General features: G+C 34.9%; 1 pseudogene; it reads right to left on the bottom strand.

Moving 5' to 3' along the window:
- Window positions 1–9,022: 9,022 nt before the first annotated feature.
- On the bottom strand, window positions 9,023–18,764 carry LOC114753081 (KH domain-containing protein HEN4-like; annotated as a pseudogene).
- Between the last annotated feature and the right edge of the window lie 650 nt (window positions 18,765–19,414).

Raw genomic sequence — 19,414 nt, 5'->3', positions numbered from 1 at the left:
AAGAGGATACTGCCCTTCAACAATAATTTATTACTACCTTAACCATGTTAGGAAGGGATGCTGCTTACCTAACATGATTGTAGAAAGAACCATATGCACTTGATAGACATAGCTATATCATGTTCACTATTCATAAAGTGGCTTCAGGCCACTACCTCAAAAGAAAAATTCCACTTATTTAAATGAAAATGTTTACATTCTTGTGGATCCACAAATAAATAAAATAACATCAACAACAAATCCAATAGTTTTAAGCCTATTAATCAAGTACAATCCAATTCAGTAACGATAAAGTCATAATAAATGCAATTCCCTCAAGTAACTAAATGAATGGAAACAAGTCTAAATGTCTTGAGTGGTAATTAACAATAAATCAAAGTATAATAATTATGGAAGACTAACTACTCATGAGAGTAGCCTCACGCCTCCGGAACTTTTCTTGCTATACCTCCTTTGCTACTCTCAATTGAAATGTGATAAAAGTAATAGAGTAAAACAAAACGTCCCAGTAACTCAATTTCCATCCAATTTACCTACCAACATCACTTTTAAGAGGCCAAGTGGAACTCATTATTCAAGCAGATAGCTAGATGATTAGATCAACAGTTCAAGTGTATCACAATGTGTTTATTCCAACAATACAGCTATAATTATAACAATTCAAGGTATAACAAGATAACAATTTATACAAGTCATGAAATTTCACATTCTAGTTTATTATTAGTTCCAACCTTATCTCCTCTTTATTCTCGCCGACGTAAACCCATGGGCTGATTGCTACCCACTAGTGTGATGTGGATCGACCAAAGTTGGCAAAGCACATAGGGGCCACGAGTTCCTCTAGTAGGGGATGCTACCCCCAAGAATGTTGTCTGGGTATGAACCACTAGTGTCGCAAGCCTGAGGGATGCTACCCCAGCAAAAGAAAGTGGCTAACCATAGAACTCCATATGGCGGTCAGGCCACGTGGTCACAAATATCATTTCACTATCACAAAACATCCTCCCTTAATAACAATTAGGCAGTCAATCTTAATTATCATTTAATTAGTTTAAACAACTACTTCTCAACATAATGGATCTTGCACAATTCATAGACCAAATTGTTAGCATAATAAAGGCTAAACAATTTAGTTTACCTCATACAGTATTTTGATGAAATAATTGTTCCATCGAGCAGTTGCATAAAGGCCAAAATTCCTATATATCAATTGTTAACTAAATTTTCATTCTGAGATTTTCACAAAGCTTACTGATAGTCTCGATAAATGAGACAAATAAGAAGAGAGTTAATTGGTGCTCTAACAAAAGTCACTCTAAAATCTTCAATGGCAGTCTGGCCACAACGAAAGAAGAAAATACTGAATGAAAGAAGTTTGAGACTAGGTTTAGGTTACTAATATAACTTTTAAGATTTAAACTAACATATACTCCTCCGATCCTTAATATAAGATTCAATTGTTGAGTTGGTTTTGGTCCTAAATATAAGACCAATTTATCATATTTATTAATTTTTTTAAAATTACTCTTATGGATATTTTCTCAATCATAATCAAGTAGAAAAGGGAGAGAGAGTATTAAGAAAGATGATTATGGTGTTTTAGGGAAAATGTGTCATATTTCTTATAATTAACTTACCTAATTTCTTTAATCTAATTAAATTAGTTAAATGGGTCTTATATTAAGGACCGGAGAGTATATATTTAACTTACTAAGAAAATTTTTAAAATTCAAACTAACGTATCTTATCTTATTATTTTTTTAGGGGAAAAAAACCTCTTAGATGAATTTCAAGATAACATAAGAATCAAGATATCTTATCTTATCCGGACTTTTCTAAATTTTACACACACACACACACATATTTTATATTTCAATACCCTTTAATTTACTTTTAGATATTCGTGTGTGTATCTGTATATTTTGCATTATCTTTTCTTGATTATATAGTCATTTGTGATACTTATTATCTACTCAATTGATAATTTTTCTAAATAATGTTTTAAAAAGAGAATATTTTGATTCCTTTTTTTTTCATGGCCTTTCTAGTTAGACCTGCTAATTAAGCCTTTATCCTTCTTGAAGGCCCAAATTTCACTCTAAATCCCAAAAAAATTAAGATGATGTTATAAATTACTCCTATATGTTTATATTTCAAGTTTTTAGATTAATTTAATTATTTAATTATATAAAAATATAAAAATAAGAAGAAGTTAGTCTATAAAAGTTTGTAATTTAATTTAAAAATTAAAATACGTGAGAATGTAAACTTTTTTTTGTTTGAAGAAATGAAGGCTGGCGAGTCTGCGAGGCAGGTTAGCTAAATGCGAGCTCCCTTCAAGGTTCTAAGAAAGTGATCTGATCACCTAGAAGTCAGTGACAAGTAAAAAATATTTAATAACAGGTTTTTGTAATATGTTTCAATAATAAGTTTTAGGGAAAATGACAGCAAAATACCATGTGAATTTCAAAAAGATAAATAAGGCACTTGGATAAGCAAAATGACAAATAGGGCACTAGGTATCAATTTGGAATTTAGATTTTTAGCCTAATTACCAAATTGCCCTGTCTGAAAGTGAGAGAAAGTAAAGAGGAAGACGCTGATGAAACACGGGGAGAAAGAAAGAAGAATGTTGAAAATGCTATTATCTTACTCCTCTGCATCACCATTCTGTAGACATTGTTGATTTGGTGGGTTTTGGTTGTGGGAAAGAAGATTTGTAGTAAGAGAGGGAGTGAACCTGTGGGAAAGAAGTTGATGACGGGATTTAGATTATTCATTTTTGTGGCTGCTTCATGGTGAAATAGGAACAGGATTATTGCATTTGAGCGTTTATATTCAGTATTCGGTGAATGATGAAGCAGAAATCAGAAAACAATGGCAAGCAATTACGTAACGTAACTGCTGTCATATGCCTGCTGGTTTTTGGTAAATCTCATTACGTGAATGGTAGATTTTATTATACATATAGTTAATTATGAAAGTTAATACATTGCCCTATCTGAAAGAACTCGTACTCCCTGAGATTGTCGCTGTCGAAGAGGTCGCTGAAGTAACATCAATTGTGATAAACGAGTAGGAAGCTTAAATATTATTTTTCATAGAGCATTTTCGATAGGTTCCCACAGCTTAAAATGTTATTGCCTAGCATTCCTTTTTTTGGTTCTGTCTTTGTTCTTCGCATAAAACCATTTTCAGAGAATGTGAAGCTGTCTGGTTTTCTAGTATTATTAAACCATTTGTCCTGAATTTTATAAAACACATATTGTGATTTACAACTTTCATAGTGAAAGTGACCACTTTGTTAATGGGTTTTGCAACCTGTTTTCAGGAGATAAACAACTTGTTTGTAAAAACTAATAAAATTCCACGCTAAATTTGACAAAACATATAGTGGGATTTACAATTTCCGTAGTGAAAATGACCACTTATTCAATGGGTTTTGCAACTTGTTTTCAGGGGATGGGCAACTTGTTTCTAAAAACTAATAAAATTTCATGCTAAATTTGACAAAACACATAGTGAGATTTACAACTTTCGTAGTGAAAATGATCACTTCTTCAATGGGTTTTGCAACATGTTTTCAAAGGATTGGCAACTTGTTTCTAAAAACCAATAAAATTTCACGCTGAATTTTACAAAACACACAGTGAGATTTACAACTTTTATAGTGAAAATGACCATTTCTTAAATGGCTTTTGTAACCACTTCTTAAATGGCTTTTGTAACCAGTTTTCAAGGGATGGGCAACTTGTTTCTAAAAACTAATAAAATTTCACGTTGAATTTTACAAAACATATATTGGGATTTACAACTTTTGTAGTAAAAGTGACCGCTTTGTTAATAGGTTTTGCAACATATTTTTGGGGGATGAGTAACTTACTTTTCACCACCAACAAAATTTCACGCTGAATTTTACAAAACACATAATGTGATTTACAACTTTTATAGTGAAAGTGACTACTTCTTCAATGGGTTTTGTAAACTTGTTTTCACTAGAAAGGCAACTTGTAAGCATAAATAAATCATTCAGTGAACGTGCACCTGAAGTACGTCACAATAAATATTGAACTATTAACTTTCATAATTAACTACATGTATAATAAAATCTACCATTCATGTAATGGGATTTACCAAAAACCAGCAGGCATATGACAGCAGTTACATTACGTAATTGCTTGCCATTGTTTTCTGATTTCTGCTTCATCATTCACTGAATACTGAATATAAACCCTCAAATGCAATAATCTTGTTTCTATTTCACCATGAAGCAGCCACAAAAATGAATAATCCAAATCCCACCACTAACTTCTTTCCCACAGGTTCACTGTAATACCTCACATAATTATATCAATATACTCGATAAGATATTTAATTTAAAAGTCCATACATATTTTTAATACTGCAAATAAGTCAAAATTTCAAAACATTTCTAACATAACTTAACAACATAAACTATTGAAGTCTTATAGTCATGGCAAATAAAAATATAACATAGCATGTGCTTGAGGAGCACAAAAGCCTTCACGGCTCACTCCGTTGGTGCCTTCCCTTGATTCCTACTAGATCCTTCGCCTGAAAATTGTTAATATAGGGGGTGAGATCAAACGTCTCAGTAACTACTGAAATTCTAACCTATACAAGCAAATCATATATGATAAACCAAAAATCTGTTTATAGGTCTGTATATATGTATACATTAAAAATCACATATTTGATACATTCAATTCAATTTCATTTTTCTTTTTCAATATATCCAAAAATAATGCAATATGCTGCCTCCCTCATATCACCGTCCACCCTTATACCGCTGACTGGAGCCATAGGCTAACACATAGTCCGATAGGAGCTAATTCATTTTATTGAATTATTCCAAGCTCACCGATACAAGAGATATATCTGGCCAAAGATATAGAGCTCAAGCTCGGACTATGGCTCCCCTCCTTTGTGAATAGGGAGGTGTCACATGTCCCACAGCTCCAATGAATTCCCGGCCAAAGGAAAACATGAAAGAAGGGGCCCTGACAAGTGCCATTCACTGTGCACCGAGTGATGGCATACCACGTGGTAATTTTATATCCATACAATCTCCTTCTATCCTTAGCCCAACAATGCATGTCAGATGCCAATAATATTACATCATAAATACGTCAGCAAATATATTAAAAATAAGATAGCAATAAAACTTATATACCACTTAATAACAACTCATGACAATTCCATAGCCATCAATATATTTAAATATTAATAATAATTAATAGAAATAAATCTTAACAAAATCAAATAACATTCCAAAACATTTATTTGAAAAATCACAATATTATATTTCAATATATAAAAATATAGTAAATTCATAATACAATCATACACAATTCACATGTACAAGAAAGAATTTTCAGAGTTACCTGGTACTCTTTAGCTTACAAATATTCACACAAAGATTACTCCAAAATTCTGAAGTCTACAAGATTGCACATAAATATTTATTAATATAAACTCAAAACTATTCCAAAGCTACTCTAAAATTCTAAGACTACCCTCTAAATCAAAATTACATAAATATATTAACTCTCCCAAATCTAGGCATTTATAATAGATATTATTTTGAAAAATAATTTACATATAAGGCTATTTAAATTTAACAAAAGTATATATATATATTTAATTATAAACAAACTGTAACTTTATTTAATTTCACAAAATTCTCAATTTATAATTTTTCAAGCCTTCAAAAATTATTTCAAAAATATATATTTAACTTATTCAATATTTAAACCGATTAAAGCCTCAATAATATATTAAATAACTCAAATAAATTATTTAACTCAAATTTAATCGGTAAAAACATATTACAAGTCTAAATAACAAACTTTTCAACTAAAATCTTAGTTTAAAATTCTCAAAATAATCATTAAACAAAAATAAACCGATTAAAATTCCTTAATAATGGATCTTTAAATTTCTACGGTCATATATTGTCAAAACTCTATATTTACTCTATACCCAAACAGTAAATTTTCTCTAAACATTATAATGATACTAATAATTTAAAGTTCTAAATATATAGGAAATACTCATAAAGAAAATATGGTAAAAAGAAGTATATTTATGTACCTAAATGATCCCCAAAACTTGTCAGGTGCTCTGCAACTTAGCTTTCTCTCTCTTTCCCTCTTTGCTTCTCACTCTCTTCTCTCTTCCTTTGATCTCTCTTCCTCCTCCGTCTCGTCTCGTCTCCTCCTCTTTTAAACTCACTCCTCCCAACTTCCAACTATCCTTCCTCCCATTTTCTTCATTCATTTATTGTTTTTCCCCAAATTCTTCCTTCATCCGTTCCTTTTCTTTCTTTTTCTTGCTCCATTTAATACTCCTCCCTTCTTTTCAACTTACATCACTCCCTTCCCCCATCTTTTCCCTTCTTAGTAACCCCCCCCATTTTCAACTCTCCGTGGAAAAGGGGGTTTTTTTTTTACTAATAAAATATTATCTATATTTTGATTTGCAGTTTTTTTTAAAAAAAAGTATGTTACATTCACTCCCTCTCTTACTATAAATCCTCTTTCCCACAACCAAAACCCACCAAAGCAATAATGTCTACATAGTGATGCGGAGGAATAAGATAATAGCATTTTCAACATTCTTCTTTCCTTCTTCCCGTGTTTCATCAGCATCTTCCTCTTTGCTTTCTCTCATTTTCAGACAGGGCAATTTGGTCATTAGGCCAAAAATCTAAATTCCAAATTGGTACCCAGTGCCCTATTTGTCATTTTGCTTATTCAGGTGCCTTATTTGTCTTTTTGAAATTCACATGGTATTTTACTGTCATTTTTTCTAAGTTTTATGCTTATTACTTGTTATTAAAATTTTTAATAATTATCAAATATTAGTGGTGTAGCATGACAATGTAATTGTGACTATTAATGCATTCTTATTTAATTTTTTTCCTCCTAAATATAAAAGAAAATAGAAGAATGTATTTTGGTTTTAAAGGCCAGTCCTCAATTCATTTTATTTTTTAAATTATATATGTTTGCTAAAATCCTCTTTGTTTATTATATATGGTTAATATAATTTTGCATTCCTTAAGTTTATTCTCATTTTAGTTTTAGTTTCTCAAGTTTTAAACCATAGATTTTGATCCCATAAGTGGTAAAATGGTCCAAGTTTTTATTAAATTATATGGACTAAAGTTTTAAATAAAAAGAAACTTGAGAGATCAGAACTTATGATTTAAAACTTAAGAACCAAAATCGAAATGAGAACAAAATTGAGGGACTAAAAATTACATTTATATAATCATCTTATTCTAAATATAAGAATTATTTTTGTAGTATAAAACCCATGCTGTTATTTTCAAAAGTTATTAAAGTTTTATCTTCAATGTATTACTTTATAAGGTGTAAAAAATTTTTGGTTCTTTTTTGTTAATTTTGTTGGTACTTTCAGGTTACTCTTGTATATCCCTTTTTATGTTTTAAAAAATTATTTTCGTTAATTTTATGACAAAATATCTATGCTCAAATTTTGTGTGCATTGTAAAATTATAACAGAATTATTCATAATTCATGAGCGGTAGCTTCCCAGTAATAATTAACTTTCTTACATAATTGGCTAGAATTATTTTTATACGTTAATGGCAATATCATCTTTATTATTTGCATAAGGTCCCTTATCAGCACTGGTGGCATGTCCCCTATTTTCCAGGAAAAATATTCACGGACGAGAAATATAAGTAGCTGACAGAAACTTCATCAGGGGCGAGGGGAAAAAAATCTTCTCATTTTGGTGCTGAGAAGGCCTTGAAACTGTTGAAGCCATGAACGTAGAGGAAGAAGTTGGGCGACTCAAACAAGAAATCAAGAGGCTTGGCCAAGCCCAACCGGATGGCTCTTACAAGGTACCCAAAAAAGGTTTCCTTTCCTGTTTCCTTTCCTCTTAAATCTTGAGATTGAATCTTTCTGCTCTCGATGCAGATTTTGGTGAAACGAATCTGACATTTTGTGTTGGGATCTAGATCGTAGTGCCATATATTGATCTGTTCCTTGCTCTGTTAGTTTATTCTACATTATTCGTATCCAGCTCTGGATCTATGTGCTCCCTTTGAAGAGATCCTAGAAGATGAGAAATTGAGGTTTAATTCTACCATTATACTCAGATCTGAAACTAGTTAAATTCTGGTGGGATAACAAGAAACGGAGTAACAACAGTCTTTGTCATAGTGATGTACTGCTGCAAGAAACATTTATCTTTCCTTTGTGTTCAGAAGTGATCAGTAAGCACCATCGTCTTTTCCATTCTATTCCATCTTCAATGTCTTGTCCTTGCTCCCATTTCTGACCCCTTCAGTCTATCTAAGCAAACAGACAAAAGAACATCACAGCAAGGAAAGGCGTACGGTTGATTTCTTTGCTCCTTGATAGAGCTCCGGTTACTGAATTGGTTTGTTAAAACACTGTGAAAACTTCTTCGCGACTCACAAATTGTTGAAATATTACCTCAGCCATAGATAGCATGCAGGGACCGGTCAATTAATGCATGGTTAAATGAACAATATCAAGAAATATTAGCTTTCTTTGGCCCCCTTTCCGTGTGTTAACTTATTTCAAGAATTTAGACAGCCTCTCTATGAATCAGTAATTTCAAGTCATGTTCTCAGTGTATTCTACGAATTGTTAAGGCGCGGATTTAGTTCGTTGAGCCAGCAAGGCAAACACACTTCTGTATTATCTTAACAATAGGCTGGTAGGCTTGAGATAGTTTGCGTTGCTTACATACTGATATACATTCGTACATTTGCTTGCTTATAACGATGCATCTAGCAAAGGGCAGTGTTTTTGAGTCTTGTTGAAATTATGTATATGCAAGTTATGGTAGTGCATTGTTCAACTTTAATATTTTTGGACTTATTTTGCTGACAAACACAAAAAACGCTTGGGCAAAACCAGTAGCAGAAGGAGACAAAGTTCGTCAAAAGTGGACTTTACTATATAAACTAGACATGTTTCCCATCTATTGCAGAGAGTTAGAGGAATGAGTTGTATTATTGATAACTTGTAAGAAGCGTGGCATGCTGTACATTTTACATCATACATTGAATATTGATGATATAATGATTGTTAGCATGTCTATAATTTGATCTTTAAAAGAATATCTCAACTAAGTACAGTCATAAGCTAATATACTTTCGGCATATGTCACCACTCTCTTGTGATGAAAAAGACATGGCTTGTATTCTGAAGGTCACATTTGGCACACTGTTCAATGATGAGCAATGTGCGAATATATTTGAGGCACTCGTTGGGACGCTAAGAGCAGCGAAGAAGAGGAAAGTAGTGACATATGATGGCGAGCTTCTGCTCCAAGGAGTCCATGATAATGTTGAAATCACGCTCAAGCCAACTGATGAACCTGTGAAGAGTTGAGAGAAATTCTTAGCCCTGAGAAATTCTTAGCTATAGTATAAAGCAGTACATTCATCGGATGGGAATTCAGCCTGCACAAGCAAGCCTTTATTATAGTGTGAAAATAAATCTTTGACCATGCTTCTATGTTATACCTTAAAATTTCTCTTCTGCTGCTTGATTCTCTTATGGTTTGTGTAATGCCATTTTATGTGTGGATAAGTGTTTGTATGGCAAGCAACTCTCTTTTAAGTGTATTTACTCAAAACCACTGTTTGAGATAAATATGAGTGTGAGAAAGATGAATGAACCATTTCATGTGATTCTTTGCAGCATTCCTGTCATTTCTTTGAGCAAATTATCAATATCAATATAGGAATATAGAAGTTACAGCAAATATTACTTTATGATTTATGAATAATGACTTGCGTCTCACAATTTTAATTTTATTTCTCTACAAAGACAATGAACATTATGATTTATATTACTTCTGGTCCTTAACATAAGAGCTAGTTGACTAATTTGAGCAGATTAAAAGTGTTAAATTAGTTATTTATAATAAATAGGTATTGTCTTCTCTAAAATACTCTTGCTAATTATGTGTATTAGCTACAATTTCTATTTGATGAAACATTTAACTTGTGTAACTATTATAGGGATTACTTTAAAAAAATATATATAAAAAACAAAATAGATTGAGATGTTATATTTAGAACCAAATTAAAATTAAGATTAATTTTTATATTAAGGACAAGGTAGTGCATTACAAATAATTGAAATAAGAGATCAATGTGGATCCCATTGAAAAATGTTGAGAGTTTTGGATATAACTTTCCAACATATGCATTCTTGAGGGGTTAAGATTTGTAATTAAAAGTATAATCACTTATTGGCAATTTTGAAGGAAATTACATGGATCAACACACTAAGTTTTCCAATCTTTTTGGATACCTTATTGCATGGCATATATTTATAGGCCTCCATTTTTGAGAATACAAAATCTTTCAGGGTGATAAGCAATCGACTCATAAACATTATAAAATTATTCACTTTGGACATAATGCTATTAAACATGATATGAAATTCAAAATGATTATTTTTGCCAGCTTATGGCTATTTAGTATTCAAGTCCCACAAAATGAAACCATGCCAACAGTCGCAAAGACGTGCACCATGTCATGCACACCCCCTAATTAGATTGGATGGTTCAATTCCTCTTAGTTTAACATTAGAATTTAATATTCTATTTTAATTGATATATAATATAAAATAATATCTTTTGTCGATGATTTTTCTTTCTCATGTTTTTTAGGCTTCCTTCTTAATATTGTCCATGCTTGGATTTGTAGATGCCGGGGCCTGCAAACGACGGAGCTGACTTCTCCGTTCAGGTTTCCCTCCACTGCTCAATATTTCGGCTTTATTCTTGCTCTTCGGTTTTTTGTTTTCTCCTCCTCTTTTCTTTTTTGAGTATTTCTGCTTTTGCATGTGTGAGCGCATAAAATGAGGTTCAGTGTGGGTTCAGACAACAAGGCGTTGAGGAGAATCTCTACGCTCAAAAGCTAGAGGGGAAATTGTGCGTTATTTGTGGTTCTTTTTTTTTCCTTTCTGCCAAAAAAGTGCTATTTTCTTCCATTTTCGTTATTTTTTATAGCTTAAATAATTAGATTTAACAGTCTTACACTCTGGATTATTTTCTATCATTGAGCATAAATTCTTAAAGGGTTCCATCATCCGTGATGAGAATACCGTCTGATGAAGGCTTACACTAAATTATCCCTACAGAATCAAGTTGTTGTGGCATTGAATCAGTAAACAAATGTTGAGTGATTTACTTGAGATGGATTCAATTAAGCGAAAAATGCCTGGATTGGCTTGCCACAAGACCTAAATATTTCCATTTTAATGTACATGAATAGAAGTGGGGAAAATTGAGTGAAAGGACAAGGAAAAAAGGCCATCCCTGGGGTTTCAGTCATGAAGAACCTGTGAGGATAAATGCTTGAAGAAGGCTCTGAGCTGCTTGGGTTTCATCAGGTGTACCAGATATGACAATGGTCCTTTCTCTTGTTCCTGGACGAGGTTCATGGACAATAACCTTGGCACCTGAAATCTGATCAAGAGAATAGCTTGCTCAAGTCACGAATAAAGGGGGGAAAAAGAAGCATCCATGATATGTTCATAATGTAATTATGATTACGAAGCAATAGGCTATGCAGATGTAGATGTATCATCCAATCTAAATATGCAGTTTGCAGAGAAGATTTTAATTGATAATTATTTTCTCCAGTTGGGCAAGTGGTTAGTAGCTAATGATTAACTACTAAACAAGAACATTATATTTGTGTATATGCTTCTGAGCTTATACCTTTCTCAGACGAGTCAAATTGCTACCATTTTCCCCATACACCGAGCCAATGACATCATCAGGAACAACAATTTCTACAGTTGTGTTAGTCACCATGGCAATTTTGCTTCCACTGTAGGGGGGAAACACTCATCAGAAAGTCTGCTATAGGCTCACAACAAAGCTACGACTTTACTCTATGAAAAGGGCGTTAACCCCCCCGGGGGGGGGGGGGGGGGGAACAAAAACAAAAACAATGCAAATGTGCCATGATCCCAGAATAATTGATGTAAAACGAAATGGTAGATGATATTTAAGTATAATAATCTTATGCAGTCTATGTGGTAAGCATCACTGAATTTAGGTGTCAAAACAAAGGGTCCAATTAGCATTGTCGCACAGGTACAGACAATGTGCAAAAAGTGCTGCTAAACTCGAAGGCCAATTTTGTGAAAGCCCTTCAACTAGTCAGTTCAACTGGTCTAACTGTAGATCAGCCAGGCATATATGTTCAATACAGTCAACCTGACTCTGGGAAAATCACTTGCCACGGAACCAGATAGAATAAAACCGAATTAGCAGGTTTTGGACAACTTATAAATGTTACAGCTCCTTTGTGATGATGGTGGCGACCTTTAAGGCTTCCACATCAGAAGTCTCTAAAGAGAGTTGGAAGGGTTACATGCAAGAAAAATACCTGGTTTCTACGGTTGCTAGGTGAACCAACAAACCAAGAGACCAAGGCCTGTGCTGGGATTCCATTGTGAAAATATTCTATTTACTAATAACATTTGACGCATGTAACATATTTGATCAAATACAGTAAAATGTAGAACACCAACCATACTGTACTTTCATGTCTCGTTGATGTGTCATAATTATATCATTATTAAGATAAATTTAAACGATATAGTTGCATAGTATAAATCATAACACACAAAAAGCTTGAAAGGTTCCAAGAAAGCCTATAGTTCATTATATGTGAAATTATAGCTTTGCATTCACACAAGTCTAGTGCACTTGTTCGTGTATCACCAACCTGCCAAGTTCTAAGCCACCTTTTAGAGAAGTCAATCCCCTGCCAACATCATTAACACCTCTTGAGTTTATCCCAGAAACCATCTGCATTCAATGCAAATTTATTGATATAAATAGGGAACAAATTGAAATGGAAAAACAGAAAGCAGAAAGAAAGGAATACCCGTGGTGCCCATGACCCTGGTGAAGAGGAGTTATCTAAATAGCGAGAAACAACTTGATCAATGTTTTGAGACATAGTATGTCTGCTCAAACTATGAGAAACACCGATGGCCGGTTGGACACCAATGGAACAGGATCCCTCAATCTCCCATGAGGACTGGCATCAGGTAATCCAGAGGTCATGGTTTTAGTTCCAACACTGTTCTGTGTGCTGGAAAAAAGATTATCTCGCAATCTGCCAGTTGCATTATACAAAGCATCTTGAACATTTGAAAACTCTCCAGATATCTGAGGGGACAAAAGAGGATACAGTAAACTGTATGAAGTGGGAGTTAATATCTTATGCATGTGTGTGTGTGTGTGTTTAGAGGAGGAAAGTTCAGAAAAAAGGGGGACGGGGAAGAATAAAACTTAAAAATGAGCAAAAGGAAAAAAAAAAAAAAAAGGAAAAGAAAAAGAAAAGAGAGATGGTTATCTTGTCAGCTTCAAATCAGTGTGACAGGAAAGTGTTCGTAGGCAACAAGAATCTATATCATACTGTTACATCTCTAGTACTAGGATCTTGAAAGAAACTGTTCAGGAATTCCGTATTCATTATTACCAGGAAACTGATTCTTAATGTCATATTGGTTCATGTAATTTTTATTTTTTATTCCTGATAGAAAATAACAGTTTGCATAATTAACATGGGCATCATAAAGGATATCATGCAAGCCATTTTTTGGTTAGTCTGAATGAAAATAATAGATTTCCTATGAGGATTGTACAAGTACATAAATGAAGAACAAGAAATAGCTCCTATAGCAATTTCAAGCCCAATACATGCATAAGCTAGTTTGGCTAGCCCAAAGATGAAGGCTATACTACAAGCCCATAAGGAAGAGGGAAGAGACACCTACTTCTCCAGTATCAGTCTATCAGATTCCTACTCTTCAAATAAGGGAGAAAGTATCACTTACAATACACATTTCTTTTGAAGGGAATAATGTATTGATTTGAGGCAAATAGCAGTGCATGTGCTAACAAGTCTACATAAGCTTACAAAGGGAGAGCCGAATATTATGTAAGATGCTAGGCTCGGAGAAAAATCGAAAAATCATCTAAGTAACAAATGAATATAACATGTTTGGGCATCTAAGAGCAACGTATGATGAAATCAGAGGAAAATTATAACACTAGGGTAAAAGAATATAGTGAAATTGAAATACAAATGGCATTCTTCAACATCCTTTGATTGTACGAAGCAAAGAAGAATCAATGTGCAAACCTGCACTAATTGATCGTTATGTGATGCACATTTTGGAGCCTGGTCAGTCCCCATTATTTTTATGCTAGCACCAGTTGCTTTCCGCATTTCTGTGATAATTGATCCTCCTTTCCCCAATAAACAACCAACTTGGTTTGATGAAACCACAAGTCTTGCAGCAACAGATGACCCCTTTGATCCTGAGTCTAGCCCCTTCTCAATGCCTGCTTCTACAGCCCTGGAGAAAACAAGGACAACAGCCTTCTGTGCTGGGGAATATCTTGATTCAAGATTCTGCACATAAATCAATAAGCCACTGATAGCGTCAACCTATTTAAAAATACCTATAAGAGGCGACATAGGCGGAAGCAAGCAAAAGGCAACAGTCCTTTCTAAGCAACCAGGGAGTTGACTTCTATTTCCTACATTTTTGGAGAAAGTAGCATACTCTAATGTCCTTTAGGTCTGTGTACTAGGTTATTGTATTTTGGGAGACTGTGCTGTTTACTTTTGAATATATTAGCCGTTGTAGCTTGGGGGAGGCAGGACGGTTTGCATGAGTATGGTGAGGAAAGAGCTGACCTCTCGAATGTGAGGTCCAATGTATGAGCTGTGAGTGTGTGAACTATTTTGTAACTTCCTACCTCCCACTAAGTAGGAAGATTGTCATTCATTAATGCGTATTCGAGTATTATTCCACTGTTAGGAACCATTTTACTGTTTCATTAGTTGCATATTATTGTTTATACTCTTGGTTCCTATCATTTGGTATTAGAGCCACAATCACAATGATTATATGAATAACTATAGTGATGACATGCAACTACAACAAGCAGAAGTAGAAGTAAAACAATGATCTTTAACAAACCTCAGAAGCAGTAACAGTAATCAATCTGTCCTCACATTCTTCTACTGAAGGACCAATACTTATAGTAGCCCCAGTCTCATTCTGAAGGGCTCTAACAATGCTGCCACCTTTACCAATTACACCACCAACCCTATCATTTGAGCAAAGAATTCTAAAGGAAACTTCCTGCTTAAGTGTTGTTGGATCCAGAGTTGAGACTCTGTTTACCTCAGCCGACACTGAATGAACTCCTGAAGCATAGCTGCTGGGCATAGAAGATACCACAGAGCTTCTCTGCAGAAGGTGGTCTGCATGCAAATGAGGTAAAGTCTCACGTGGAACTATGGTTAAAGTATCATGGGGAACTGCGCCTAAGCTTTCATGTTGAACCACTTCATGAGGCTTGCTACCCCAGATTTTTGTCCTGCTGGATGGAGGAAAATCCTGAAGACGGCGAGAAACAGCAAGAAGTGCCTTCTTCACGGACTGCACATTGCCCTCTATCTGCCATAGCATAATAATGCATTTCCTTAATTTAAAATATAAATTACAGATTTTGTATCAAGTGAAGCTCAGTAATCATTGCAACATGTTCTATGATCAGTCAGTCAGGAAACGTCACAATTATAAGCCACTAAATTAAGAGTTCAATATCACATTTCATCTACCACATACAGCACATTTCCTATTCTATAATGCAGTCAGTAAAGAGAGATTAACCTAACCTAATTTTCAGATAGGGCAATGACCCAATAAGTTCTTGGCTACTTCCCAAATCCGGTACAGCAGTGTCAAAACTAGATGTGGAGCTCTATGACTAATTGATCAAACAAATTGTTCCAATAATGAACTAGGTAGACATGTTCAGTGAGATTTTACTCCCACAAGTCACATTTTGGAAGTTGTCCTAATCAACATAGATTACATTAATTTCAACTACCAAAATTGGCTCAAGTTTCCACCTTCAACTTCTCATCAAATAAACAGAGAAGCAGGATTAAGAGATTTTAAAGAAGTCAAATGAATGCTTGCTTTCAAAATAAACAAGAAAAAAATTCATATTTTAGAGAATTTACATTCAGAAGGAAGAACAATCTCGCTGCCAAGCCCAAAAGATAGACTGTTTTGAAATGAGGTGACCATACATATAACACCTTCCTGTAGGTCCTTTTTTGGTTTTAAAAAGATATTAGCCAGCATAGCCACATTATACAAACGCACTATACAATTATATATTGACTATGTAGAAGCCATAAAAATACTAAAATCTTACAACATGCAGGTGACATGAGCTAATATCAAGTTCTGTTGAATAGTTTCACCATGTGAATGAATTGTGATAAATCACAAATTATGCCCTCAGCAGTGAACCACAATCACATTAACCATCCATTTCTCTTGGTGTATATTGTCATACCAAGACTTTAGTCAGTTGACATGCACTTACCGAGGATTAGTGTGAGGACAAATTAACTAAAGAACAAAAGACCTTATGGAAGTTTAATTAAGGAAGGTTCATTAAAATTAATTAGGACTGAATATACTCATGATTTAAATAAAATATAATTTAGAAAGTACCCTCAAATTTCCGATGTATATTTTATTTGGCCTGAAAATTTCTAATCCATATTAAGTAAAAAGACCCGTTACAAATTGCATTACGATGAATTAAGAACTTCAACCCACTGCCTACATCAAACATGTTACTAGATCACTACTAACTACGCCCACTCACTCTTTGACCTACCAAGTACCAGCATCACTAGCTCACCTATCCTCTTCATTCATCACTGCAAACTTCGGCCACAGAGAGACGTGGGAGGGGAGATGATACTGAGTAAGGAACATCCAAGGCAACTGACTTCAACTCAAATAACAAGGACATCGCTTTTCCAAACAAGGGGTTGTAACCGGGAAGTATCATACAAGTTGCCCCTTTTGCTAGTGTGGGACATTAACTACGAGAACTTGTTCAGGTCCAAGCATGACCAACACATAGCATGAGTTTTTTCGAATTTCAATGCCAGTTGAGGACTTTACAACTATACTTTGGTTTTCTATTACCAAATCATGCTTTAAACCAGATGACTGAGAACTAGTCAAGTAGAAGCGGTCCATTTGATGCCCAGTGAAGGCCCAGAGTTTCCAATAACATGGTCTCTTTCAGCTGTAACTTTAGATCAAACTCAGGCTCAAGTCATGATGACCAGTTAGATAATCAAACATTCCAGATTTTCTTAAAAAGGTTCAAATTAACTCATATTTTACCTTCTTACTCAAATTAAATTAAATTAAGATTCTGAGTTAGTTCTGATTTATAGATAAAATCCTGAGTCTAGTCCATTTAGACTAATCTTTTACATATGAGGCCCAAAAAAAGAACCAAAAGTTGAGGATATTAGCTCTCCAAACCAAACTATCTGCATCCTTGGCCCTGGACAATGATAACGAAAAATCCATCCTAACCTTCATCAAGTTTAGTGAAGTAAGAATATCTAATGTCAAGCATCAAGAACGCTTTCAGAAATTATCAGTTGAAAATACTAATAGAAAAATCATAATTTCCCCTAAACCACCAATCAACTACAAATTCACGAATCCTCTCGGTGATCTTCTATTCTCTACCTCCAGACCAGAGGTCATGTCCTCTTTATATCCAATACTACTTCAATTGAAAGTATCTTCACATCAGGATATCTTAAATATAACAAATCTTAAAGTAAAATATTATACAAAACACTCCCCTCCGCTGTTTAGCAAAGCCCAAGCCCATATAGAACTCAAACTACTTCACAGTATTAAGCCGTAATGTCATTTCTTTAGTCTGCTTAACGCTACACTCCACTAGCTATAAAGCAGGCTACAAAAACACTACACTACCATTATCTCCTATATAAGGAAATAGTGTTAACCGTCTTACCTCAATCATTTCGTCCGATGGGGCAGTGCAAGGAGGCAACTTGTCTGCCAAAACTTTAATTTTACATCCACTGTCCTTCCTAATCTTCTCCACCACCTTCCCTCCCTTCCCAATGACCGCCCCAACCTGTGCCGCATCCGCCAGCAGCCTACAGGACACTACTCCATCCTCCACTTTAATGCCCTCAGTCTCCGCCGCAACATCCAAAATCCTCTCGAACACCTTTAACAGTGCTTCCTGAGCTTTCGAGACGTCAACAGCTTCATCTTCGCCGCCGTCATCCCCATTATCGCTACCCTCCTCAGCCGGTTCCGAATCCAAATTCTGACTCTGGGGTCTAAGAAAAACCTTGCCGCTGAGAGCACTCGGCGCAATCACAACAATGACCCTGTCCGGTGATTCGGATGGGGCATCTTCGACGCGGATCTTAGCCCCCGTAACTTGCTGGAGGTTCTGTATGACGGAGCCAGACTTGCCAATTACGCCGCCGATTCGGGAAGCTTGGCAGAGCAATCGGAAAGCGATATGACCCGGGGGGATACTCAGGGGAGGCGGTGGGTGCTTGGACTTGGAGCGCTTGGATGACCCATTTGCTGCATACGGGTTGGGGTCGGCCAAACCAGCTTCAGAGTACAATATCGACCGCTTCTTCACTGGTGGAGCGAGAAAGCTGCTTCCCATAATCCTCTCCTATCTCTTCCTCCTCAATCTCCTCTGGGATCAACACACACACACACACACACACACTATGTATATTGAATATCTAGAATTTAGATTAAAGGCATATAATTTCTCTCTCTCTTCCCCCTGGTTTCGTTTTCCTCTTTGTTTATCATTTTTCACCGCTCGAAGGGAAGAGAAGAGGGGTGGAGAGGGAGAGAGACTGGTCTTTAGTTCGGTCTTTTGGAATGGCGCCCGCTAAAATGCGCGGAAAGAAATGGATGCGATGCGAAGTACGCCTAGGGTTTACAAAGACTTCAAGTCCTCAAACCTCGAGCCTTTGCTTCTCGGCCTGACCCCTGACTACTGGGGTTGTTCGTACGTGGAAGTGTCTTTAAAAGGGCAAAAAAAACGCTCCTTATTATTTGGGAAAATAACAAACAAAGACTCTCAAATCACCAAATTATGCAGAAGTGATCTGAATAAAGCAAAATTATCATGAAGGACTCAGTCTCATATTACAAATATGAAATCTTAAGAAAATATTTAAAATGCTCATCATCCAAGTTTTGATTTGATCTATTGAAGTTATTATTCGTTAAAGTAAACTTATTATTTCTCATAGTCAACTTGTCACTTGATATATTTTTAACCAAGTTGTGATTTAATCTAATAATATTGTCATTCACTAAAGTGAACTTGTCATTTTCTATGGTCAACTTGTCATTTAGCTGAGGAGCATTTCAAATATTTCACTAAGATTTCATATTTGCAATAAGGGTGTTCATGAAAC

The sequence above is a fragment of the Neltuma alba genome, unplaced genomic scaffold (genome assembly GCF_004799145.2).
Source record: "Neltuma alba isolate B1F8T4 unplaced genomic scaffold, ASM479914v2 tig00007684_pilon, whole genome shotgun sequence".
Taxonomy (NCBI): domain Eukaryota; kingdom Viridiplantae; phylum Streptophyta; class Magnoliopsida; order Fabales; family Fabaceae; genus Neltuma; species Neltuma alba.
Note: the sequence above shows the minus strand (reverse complement) of the source record. Positions and strands in the feature narration are given on the sequence as shown.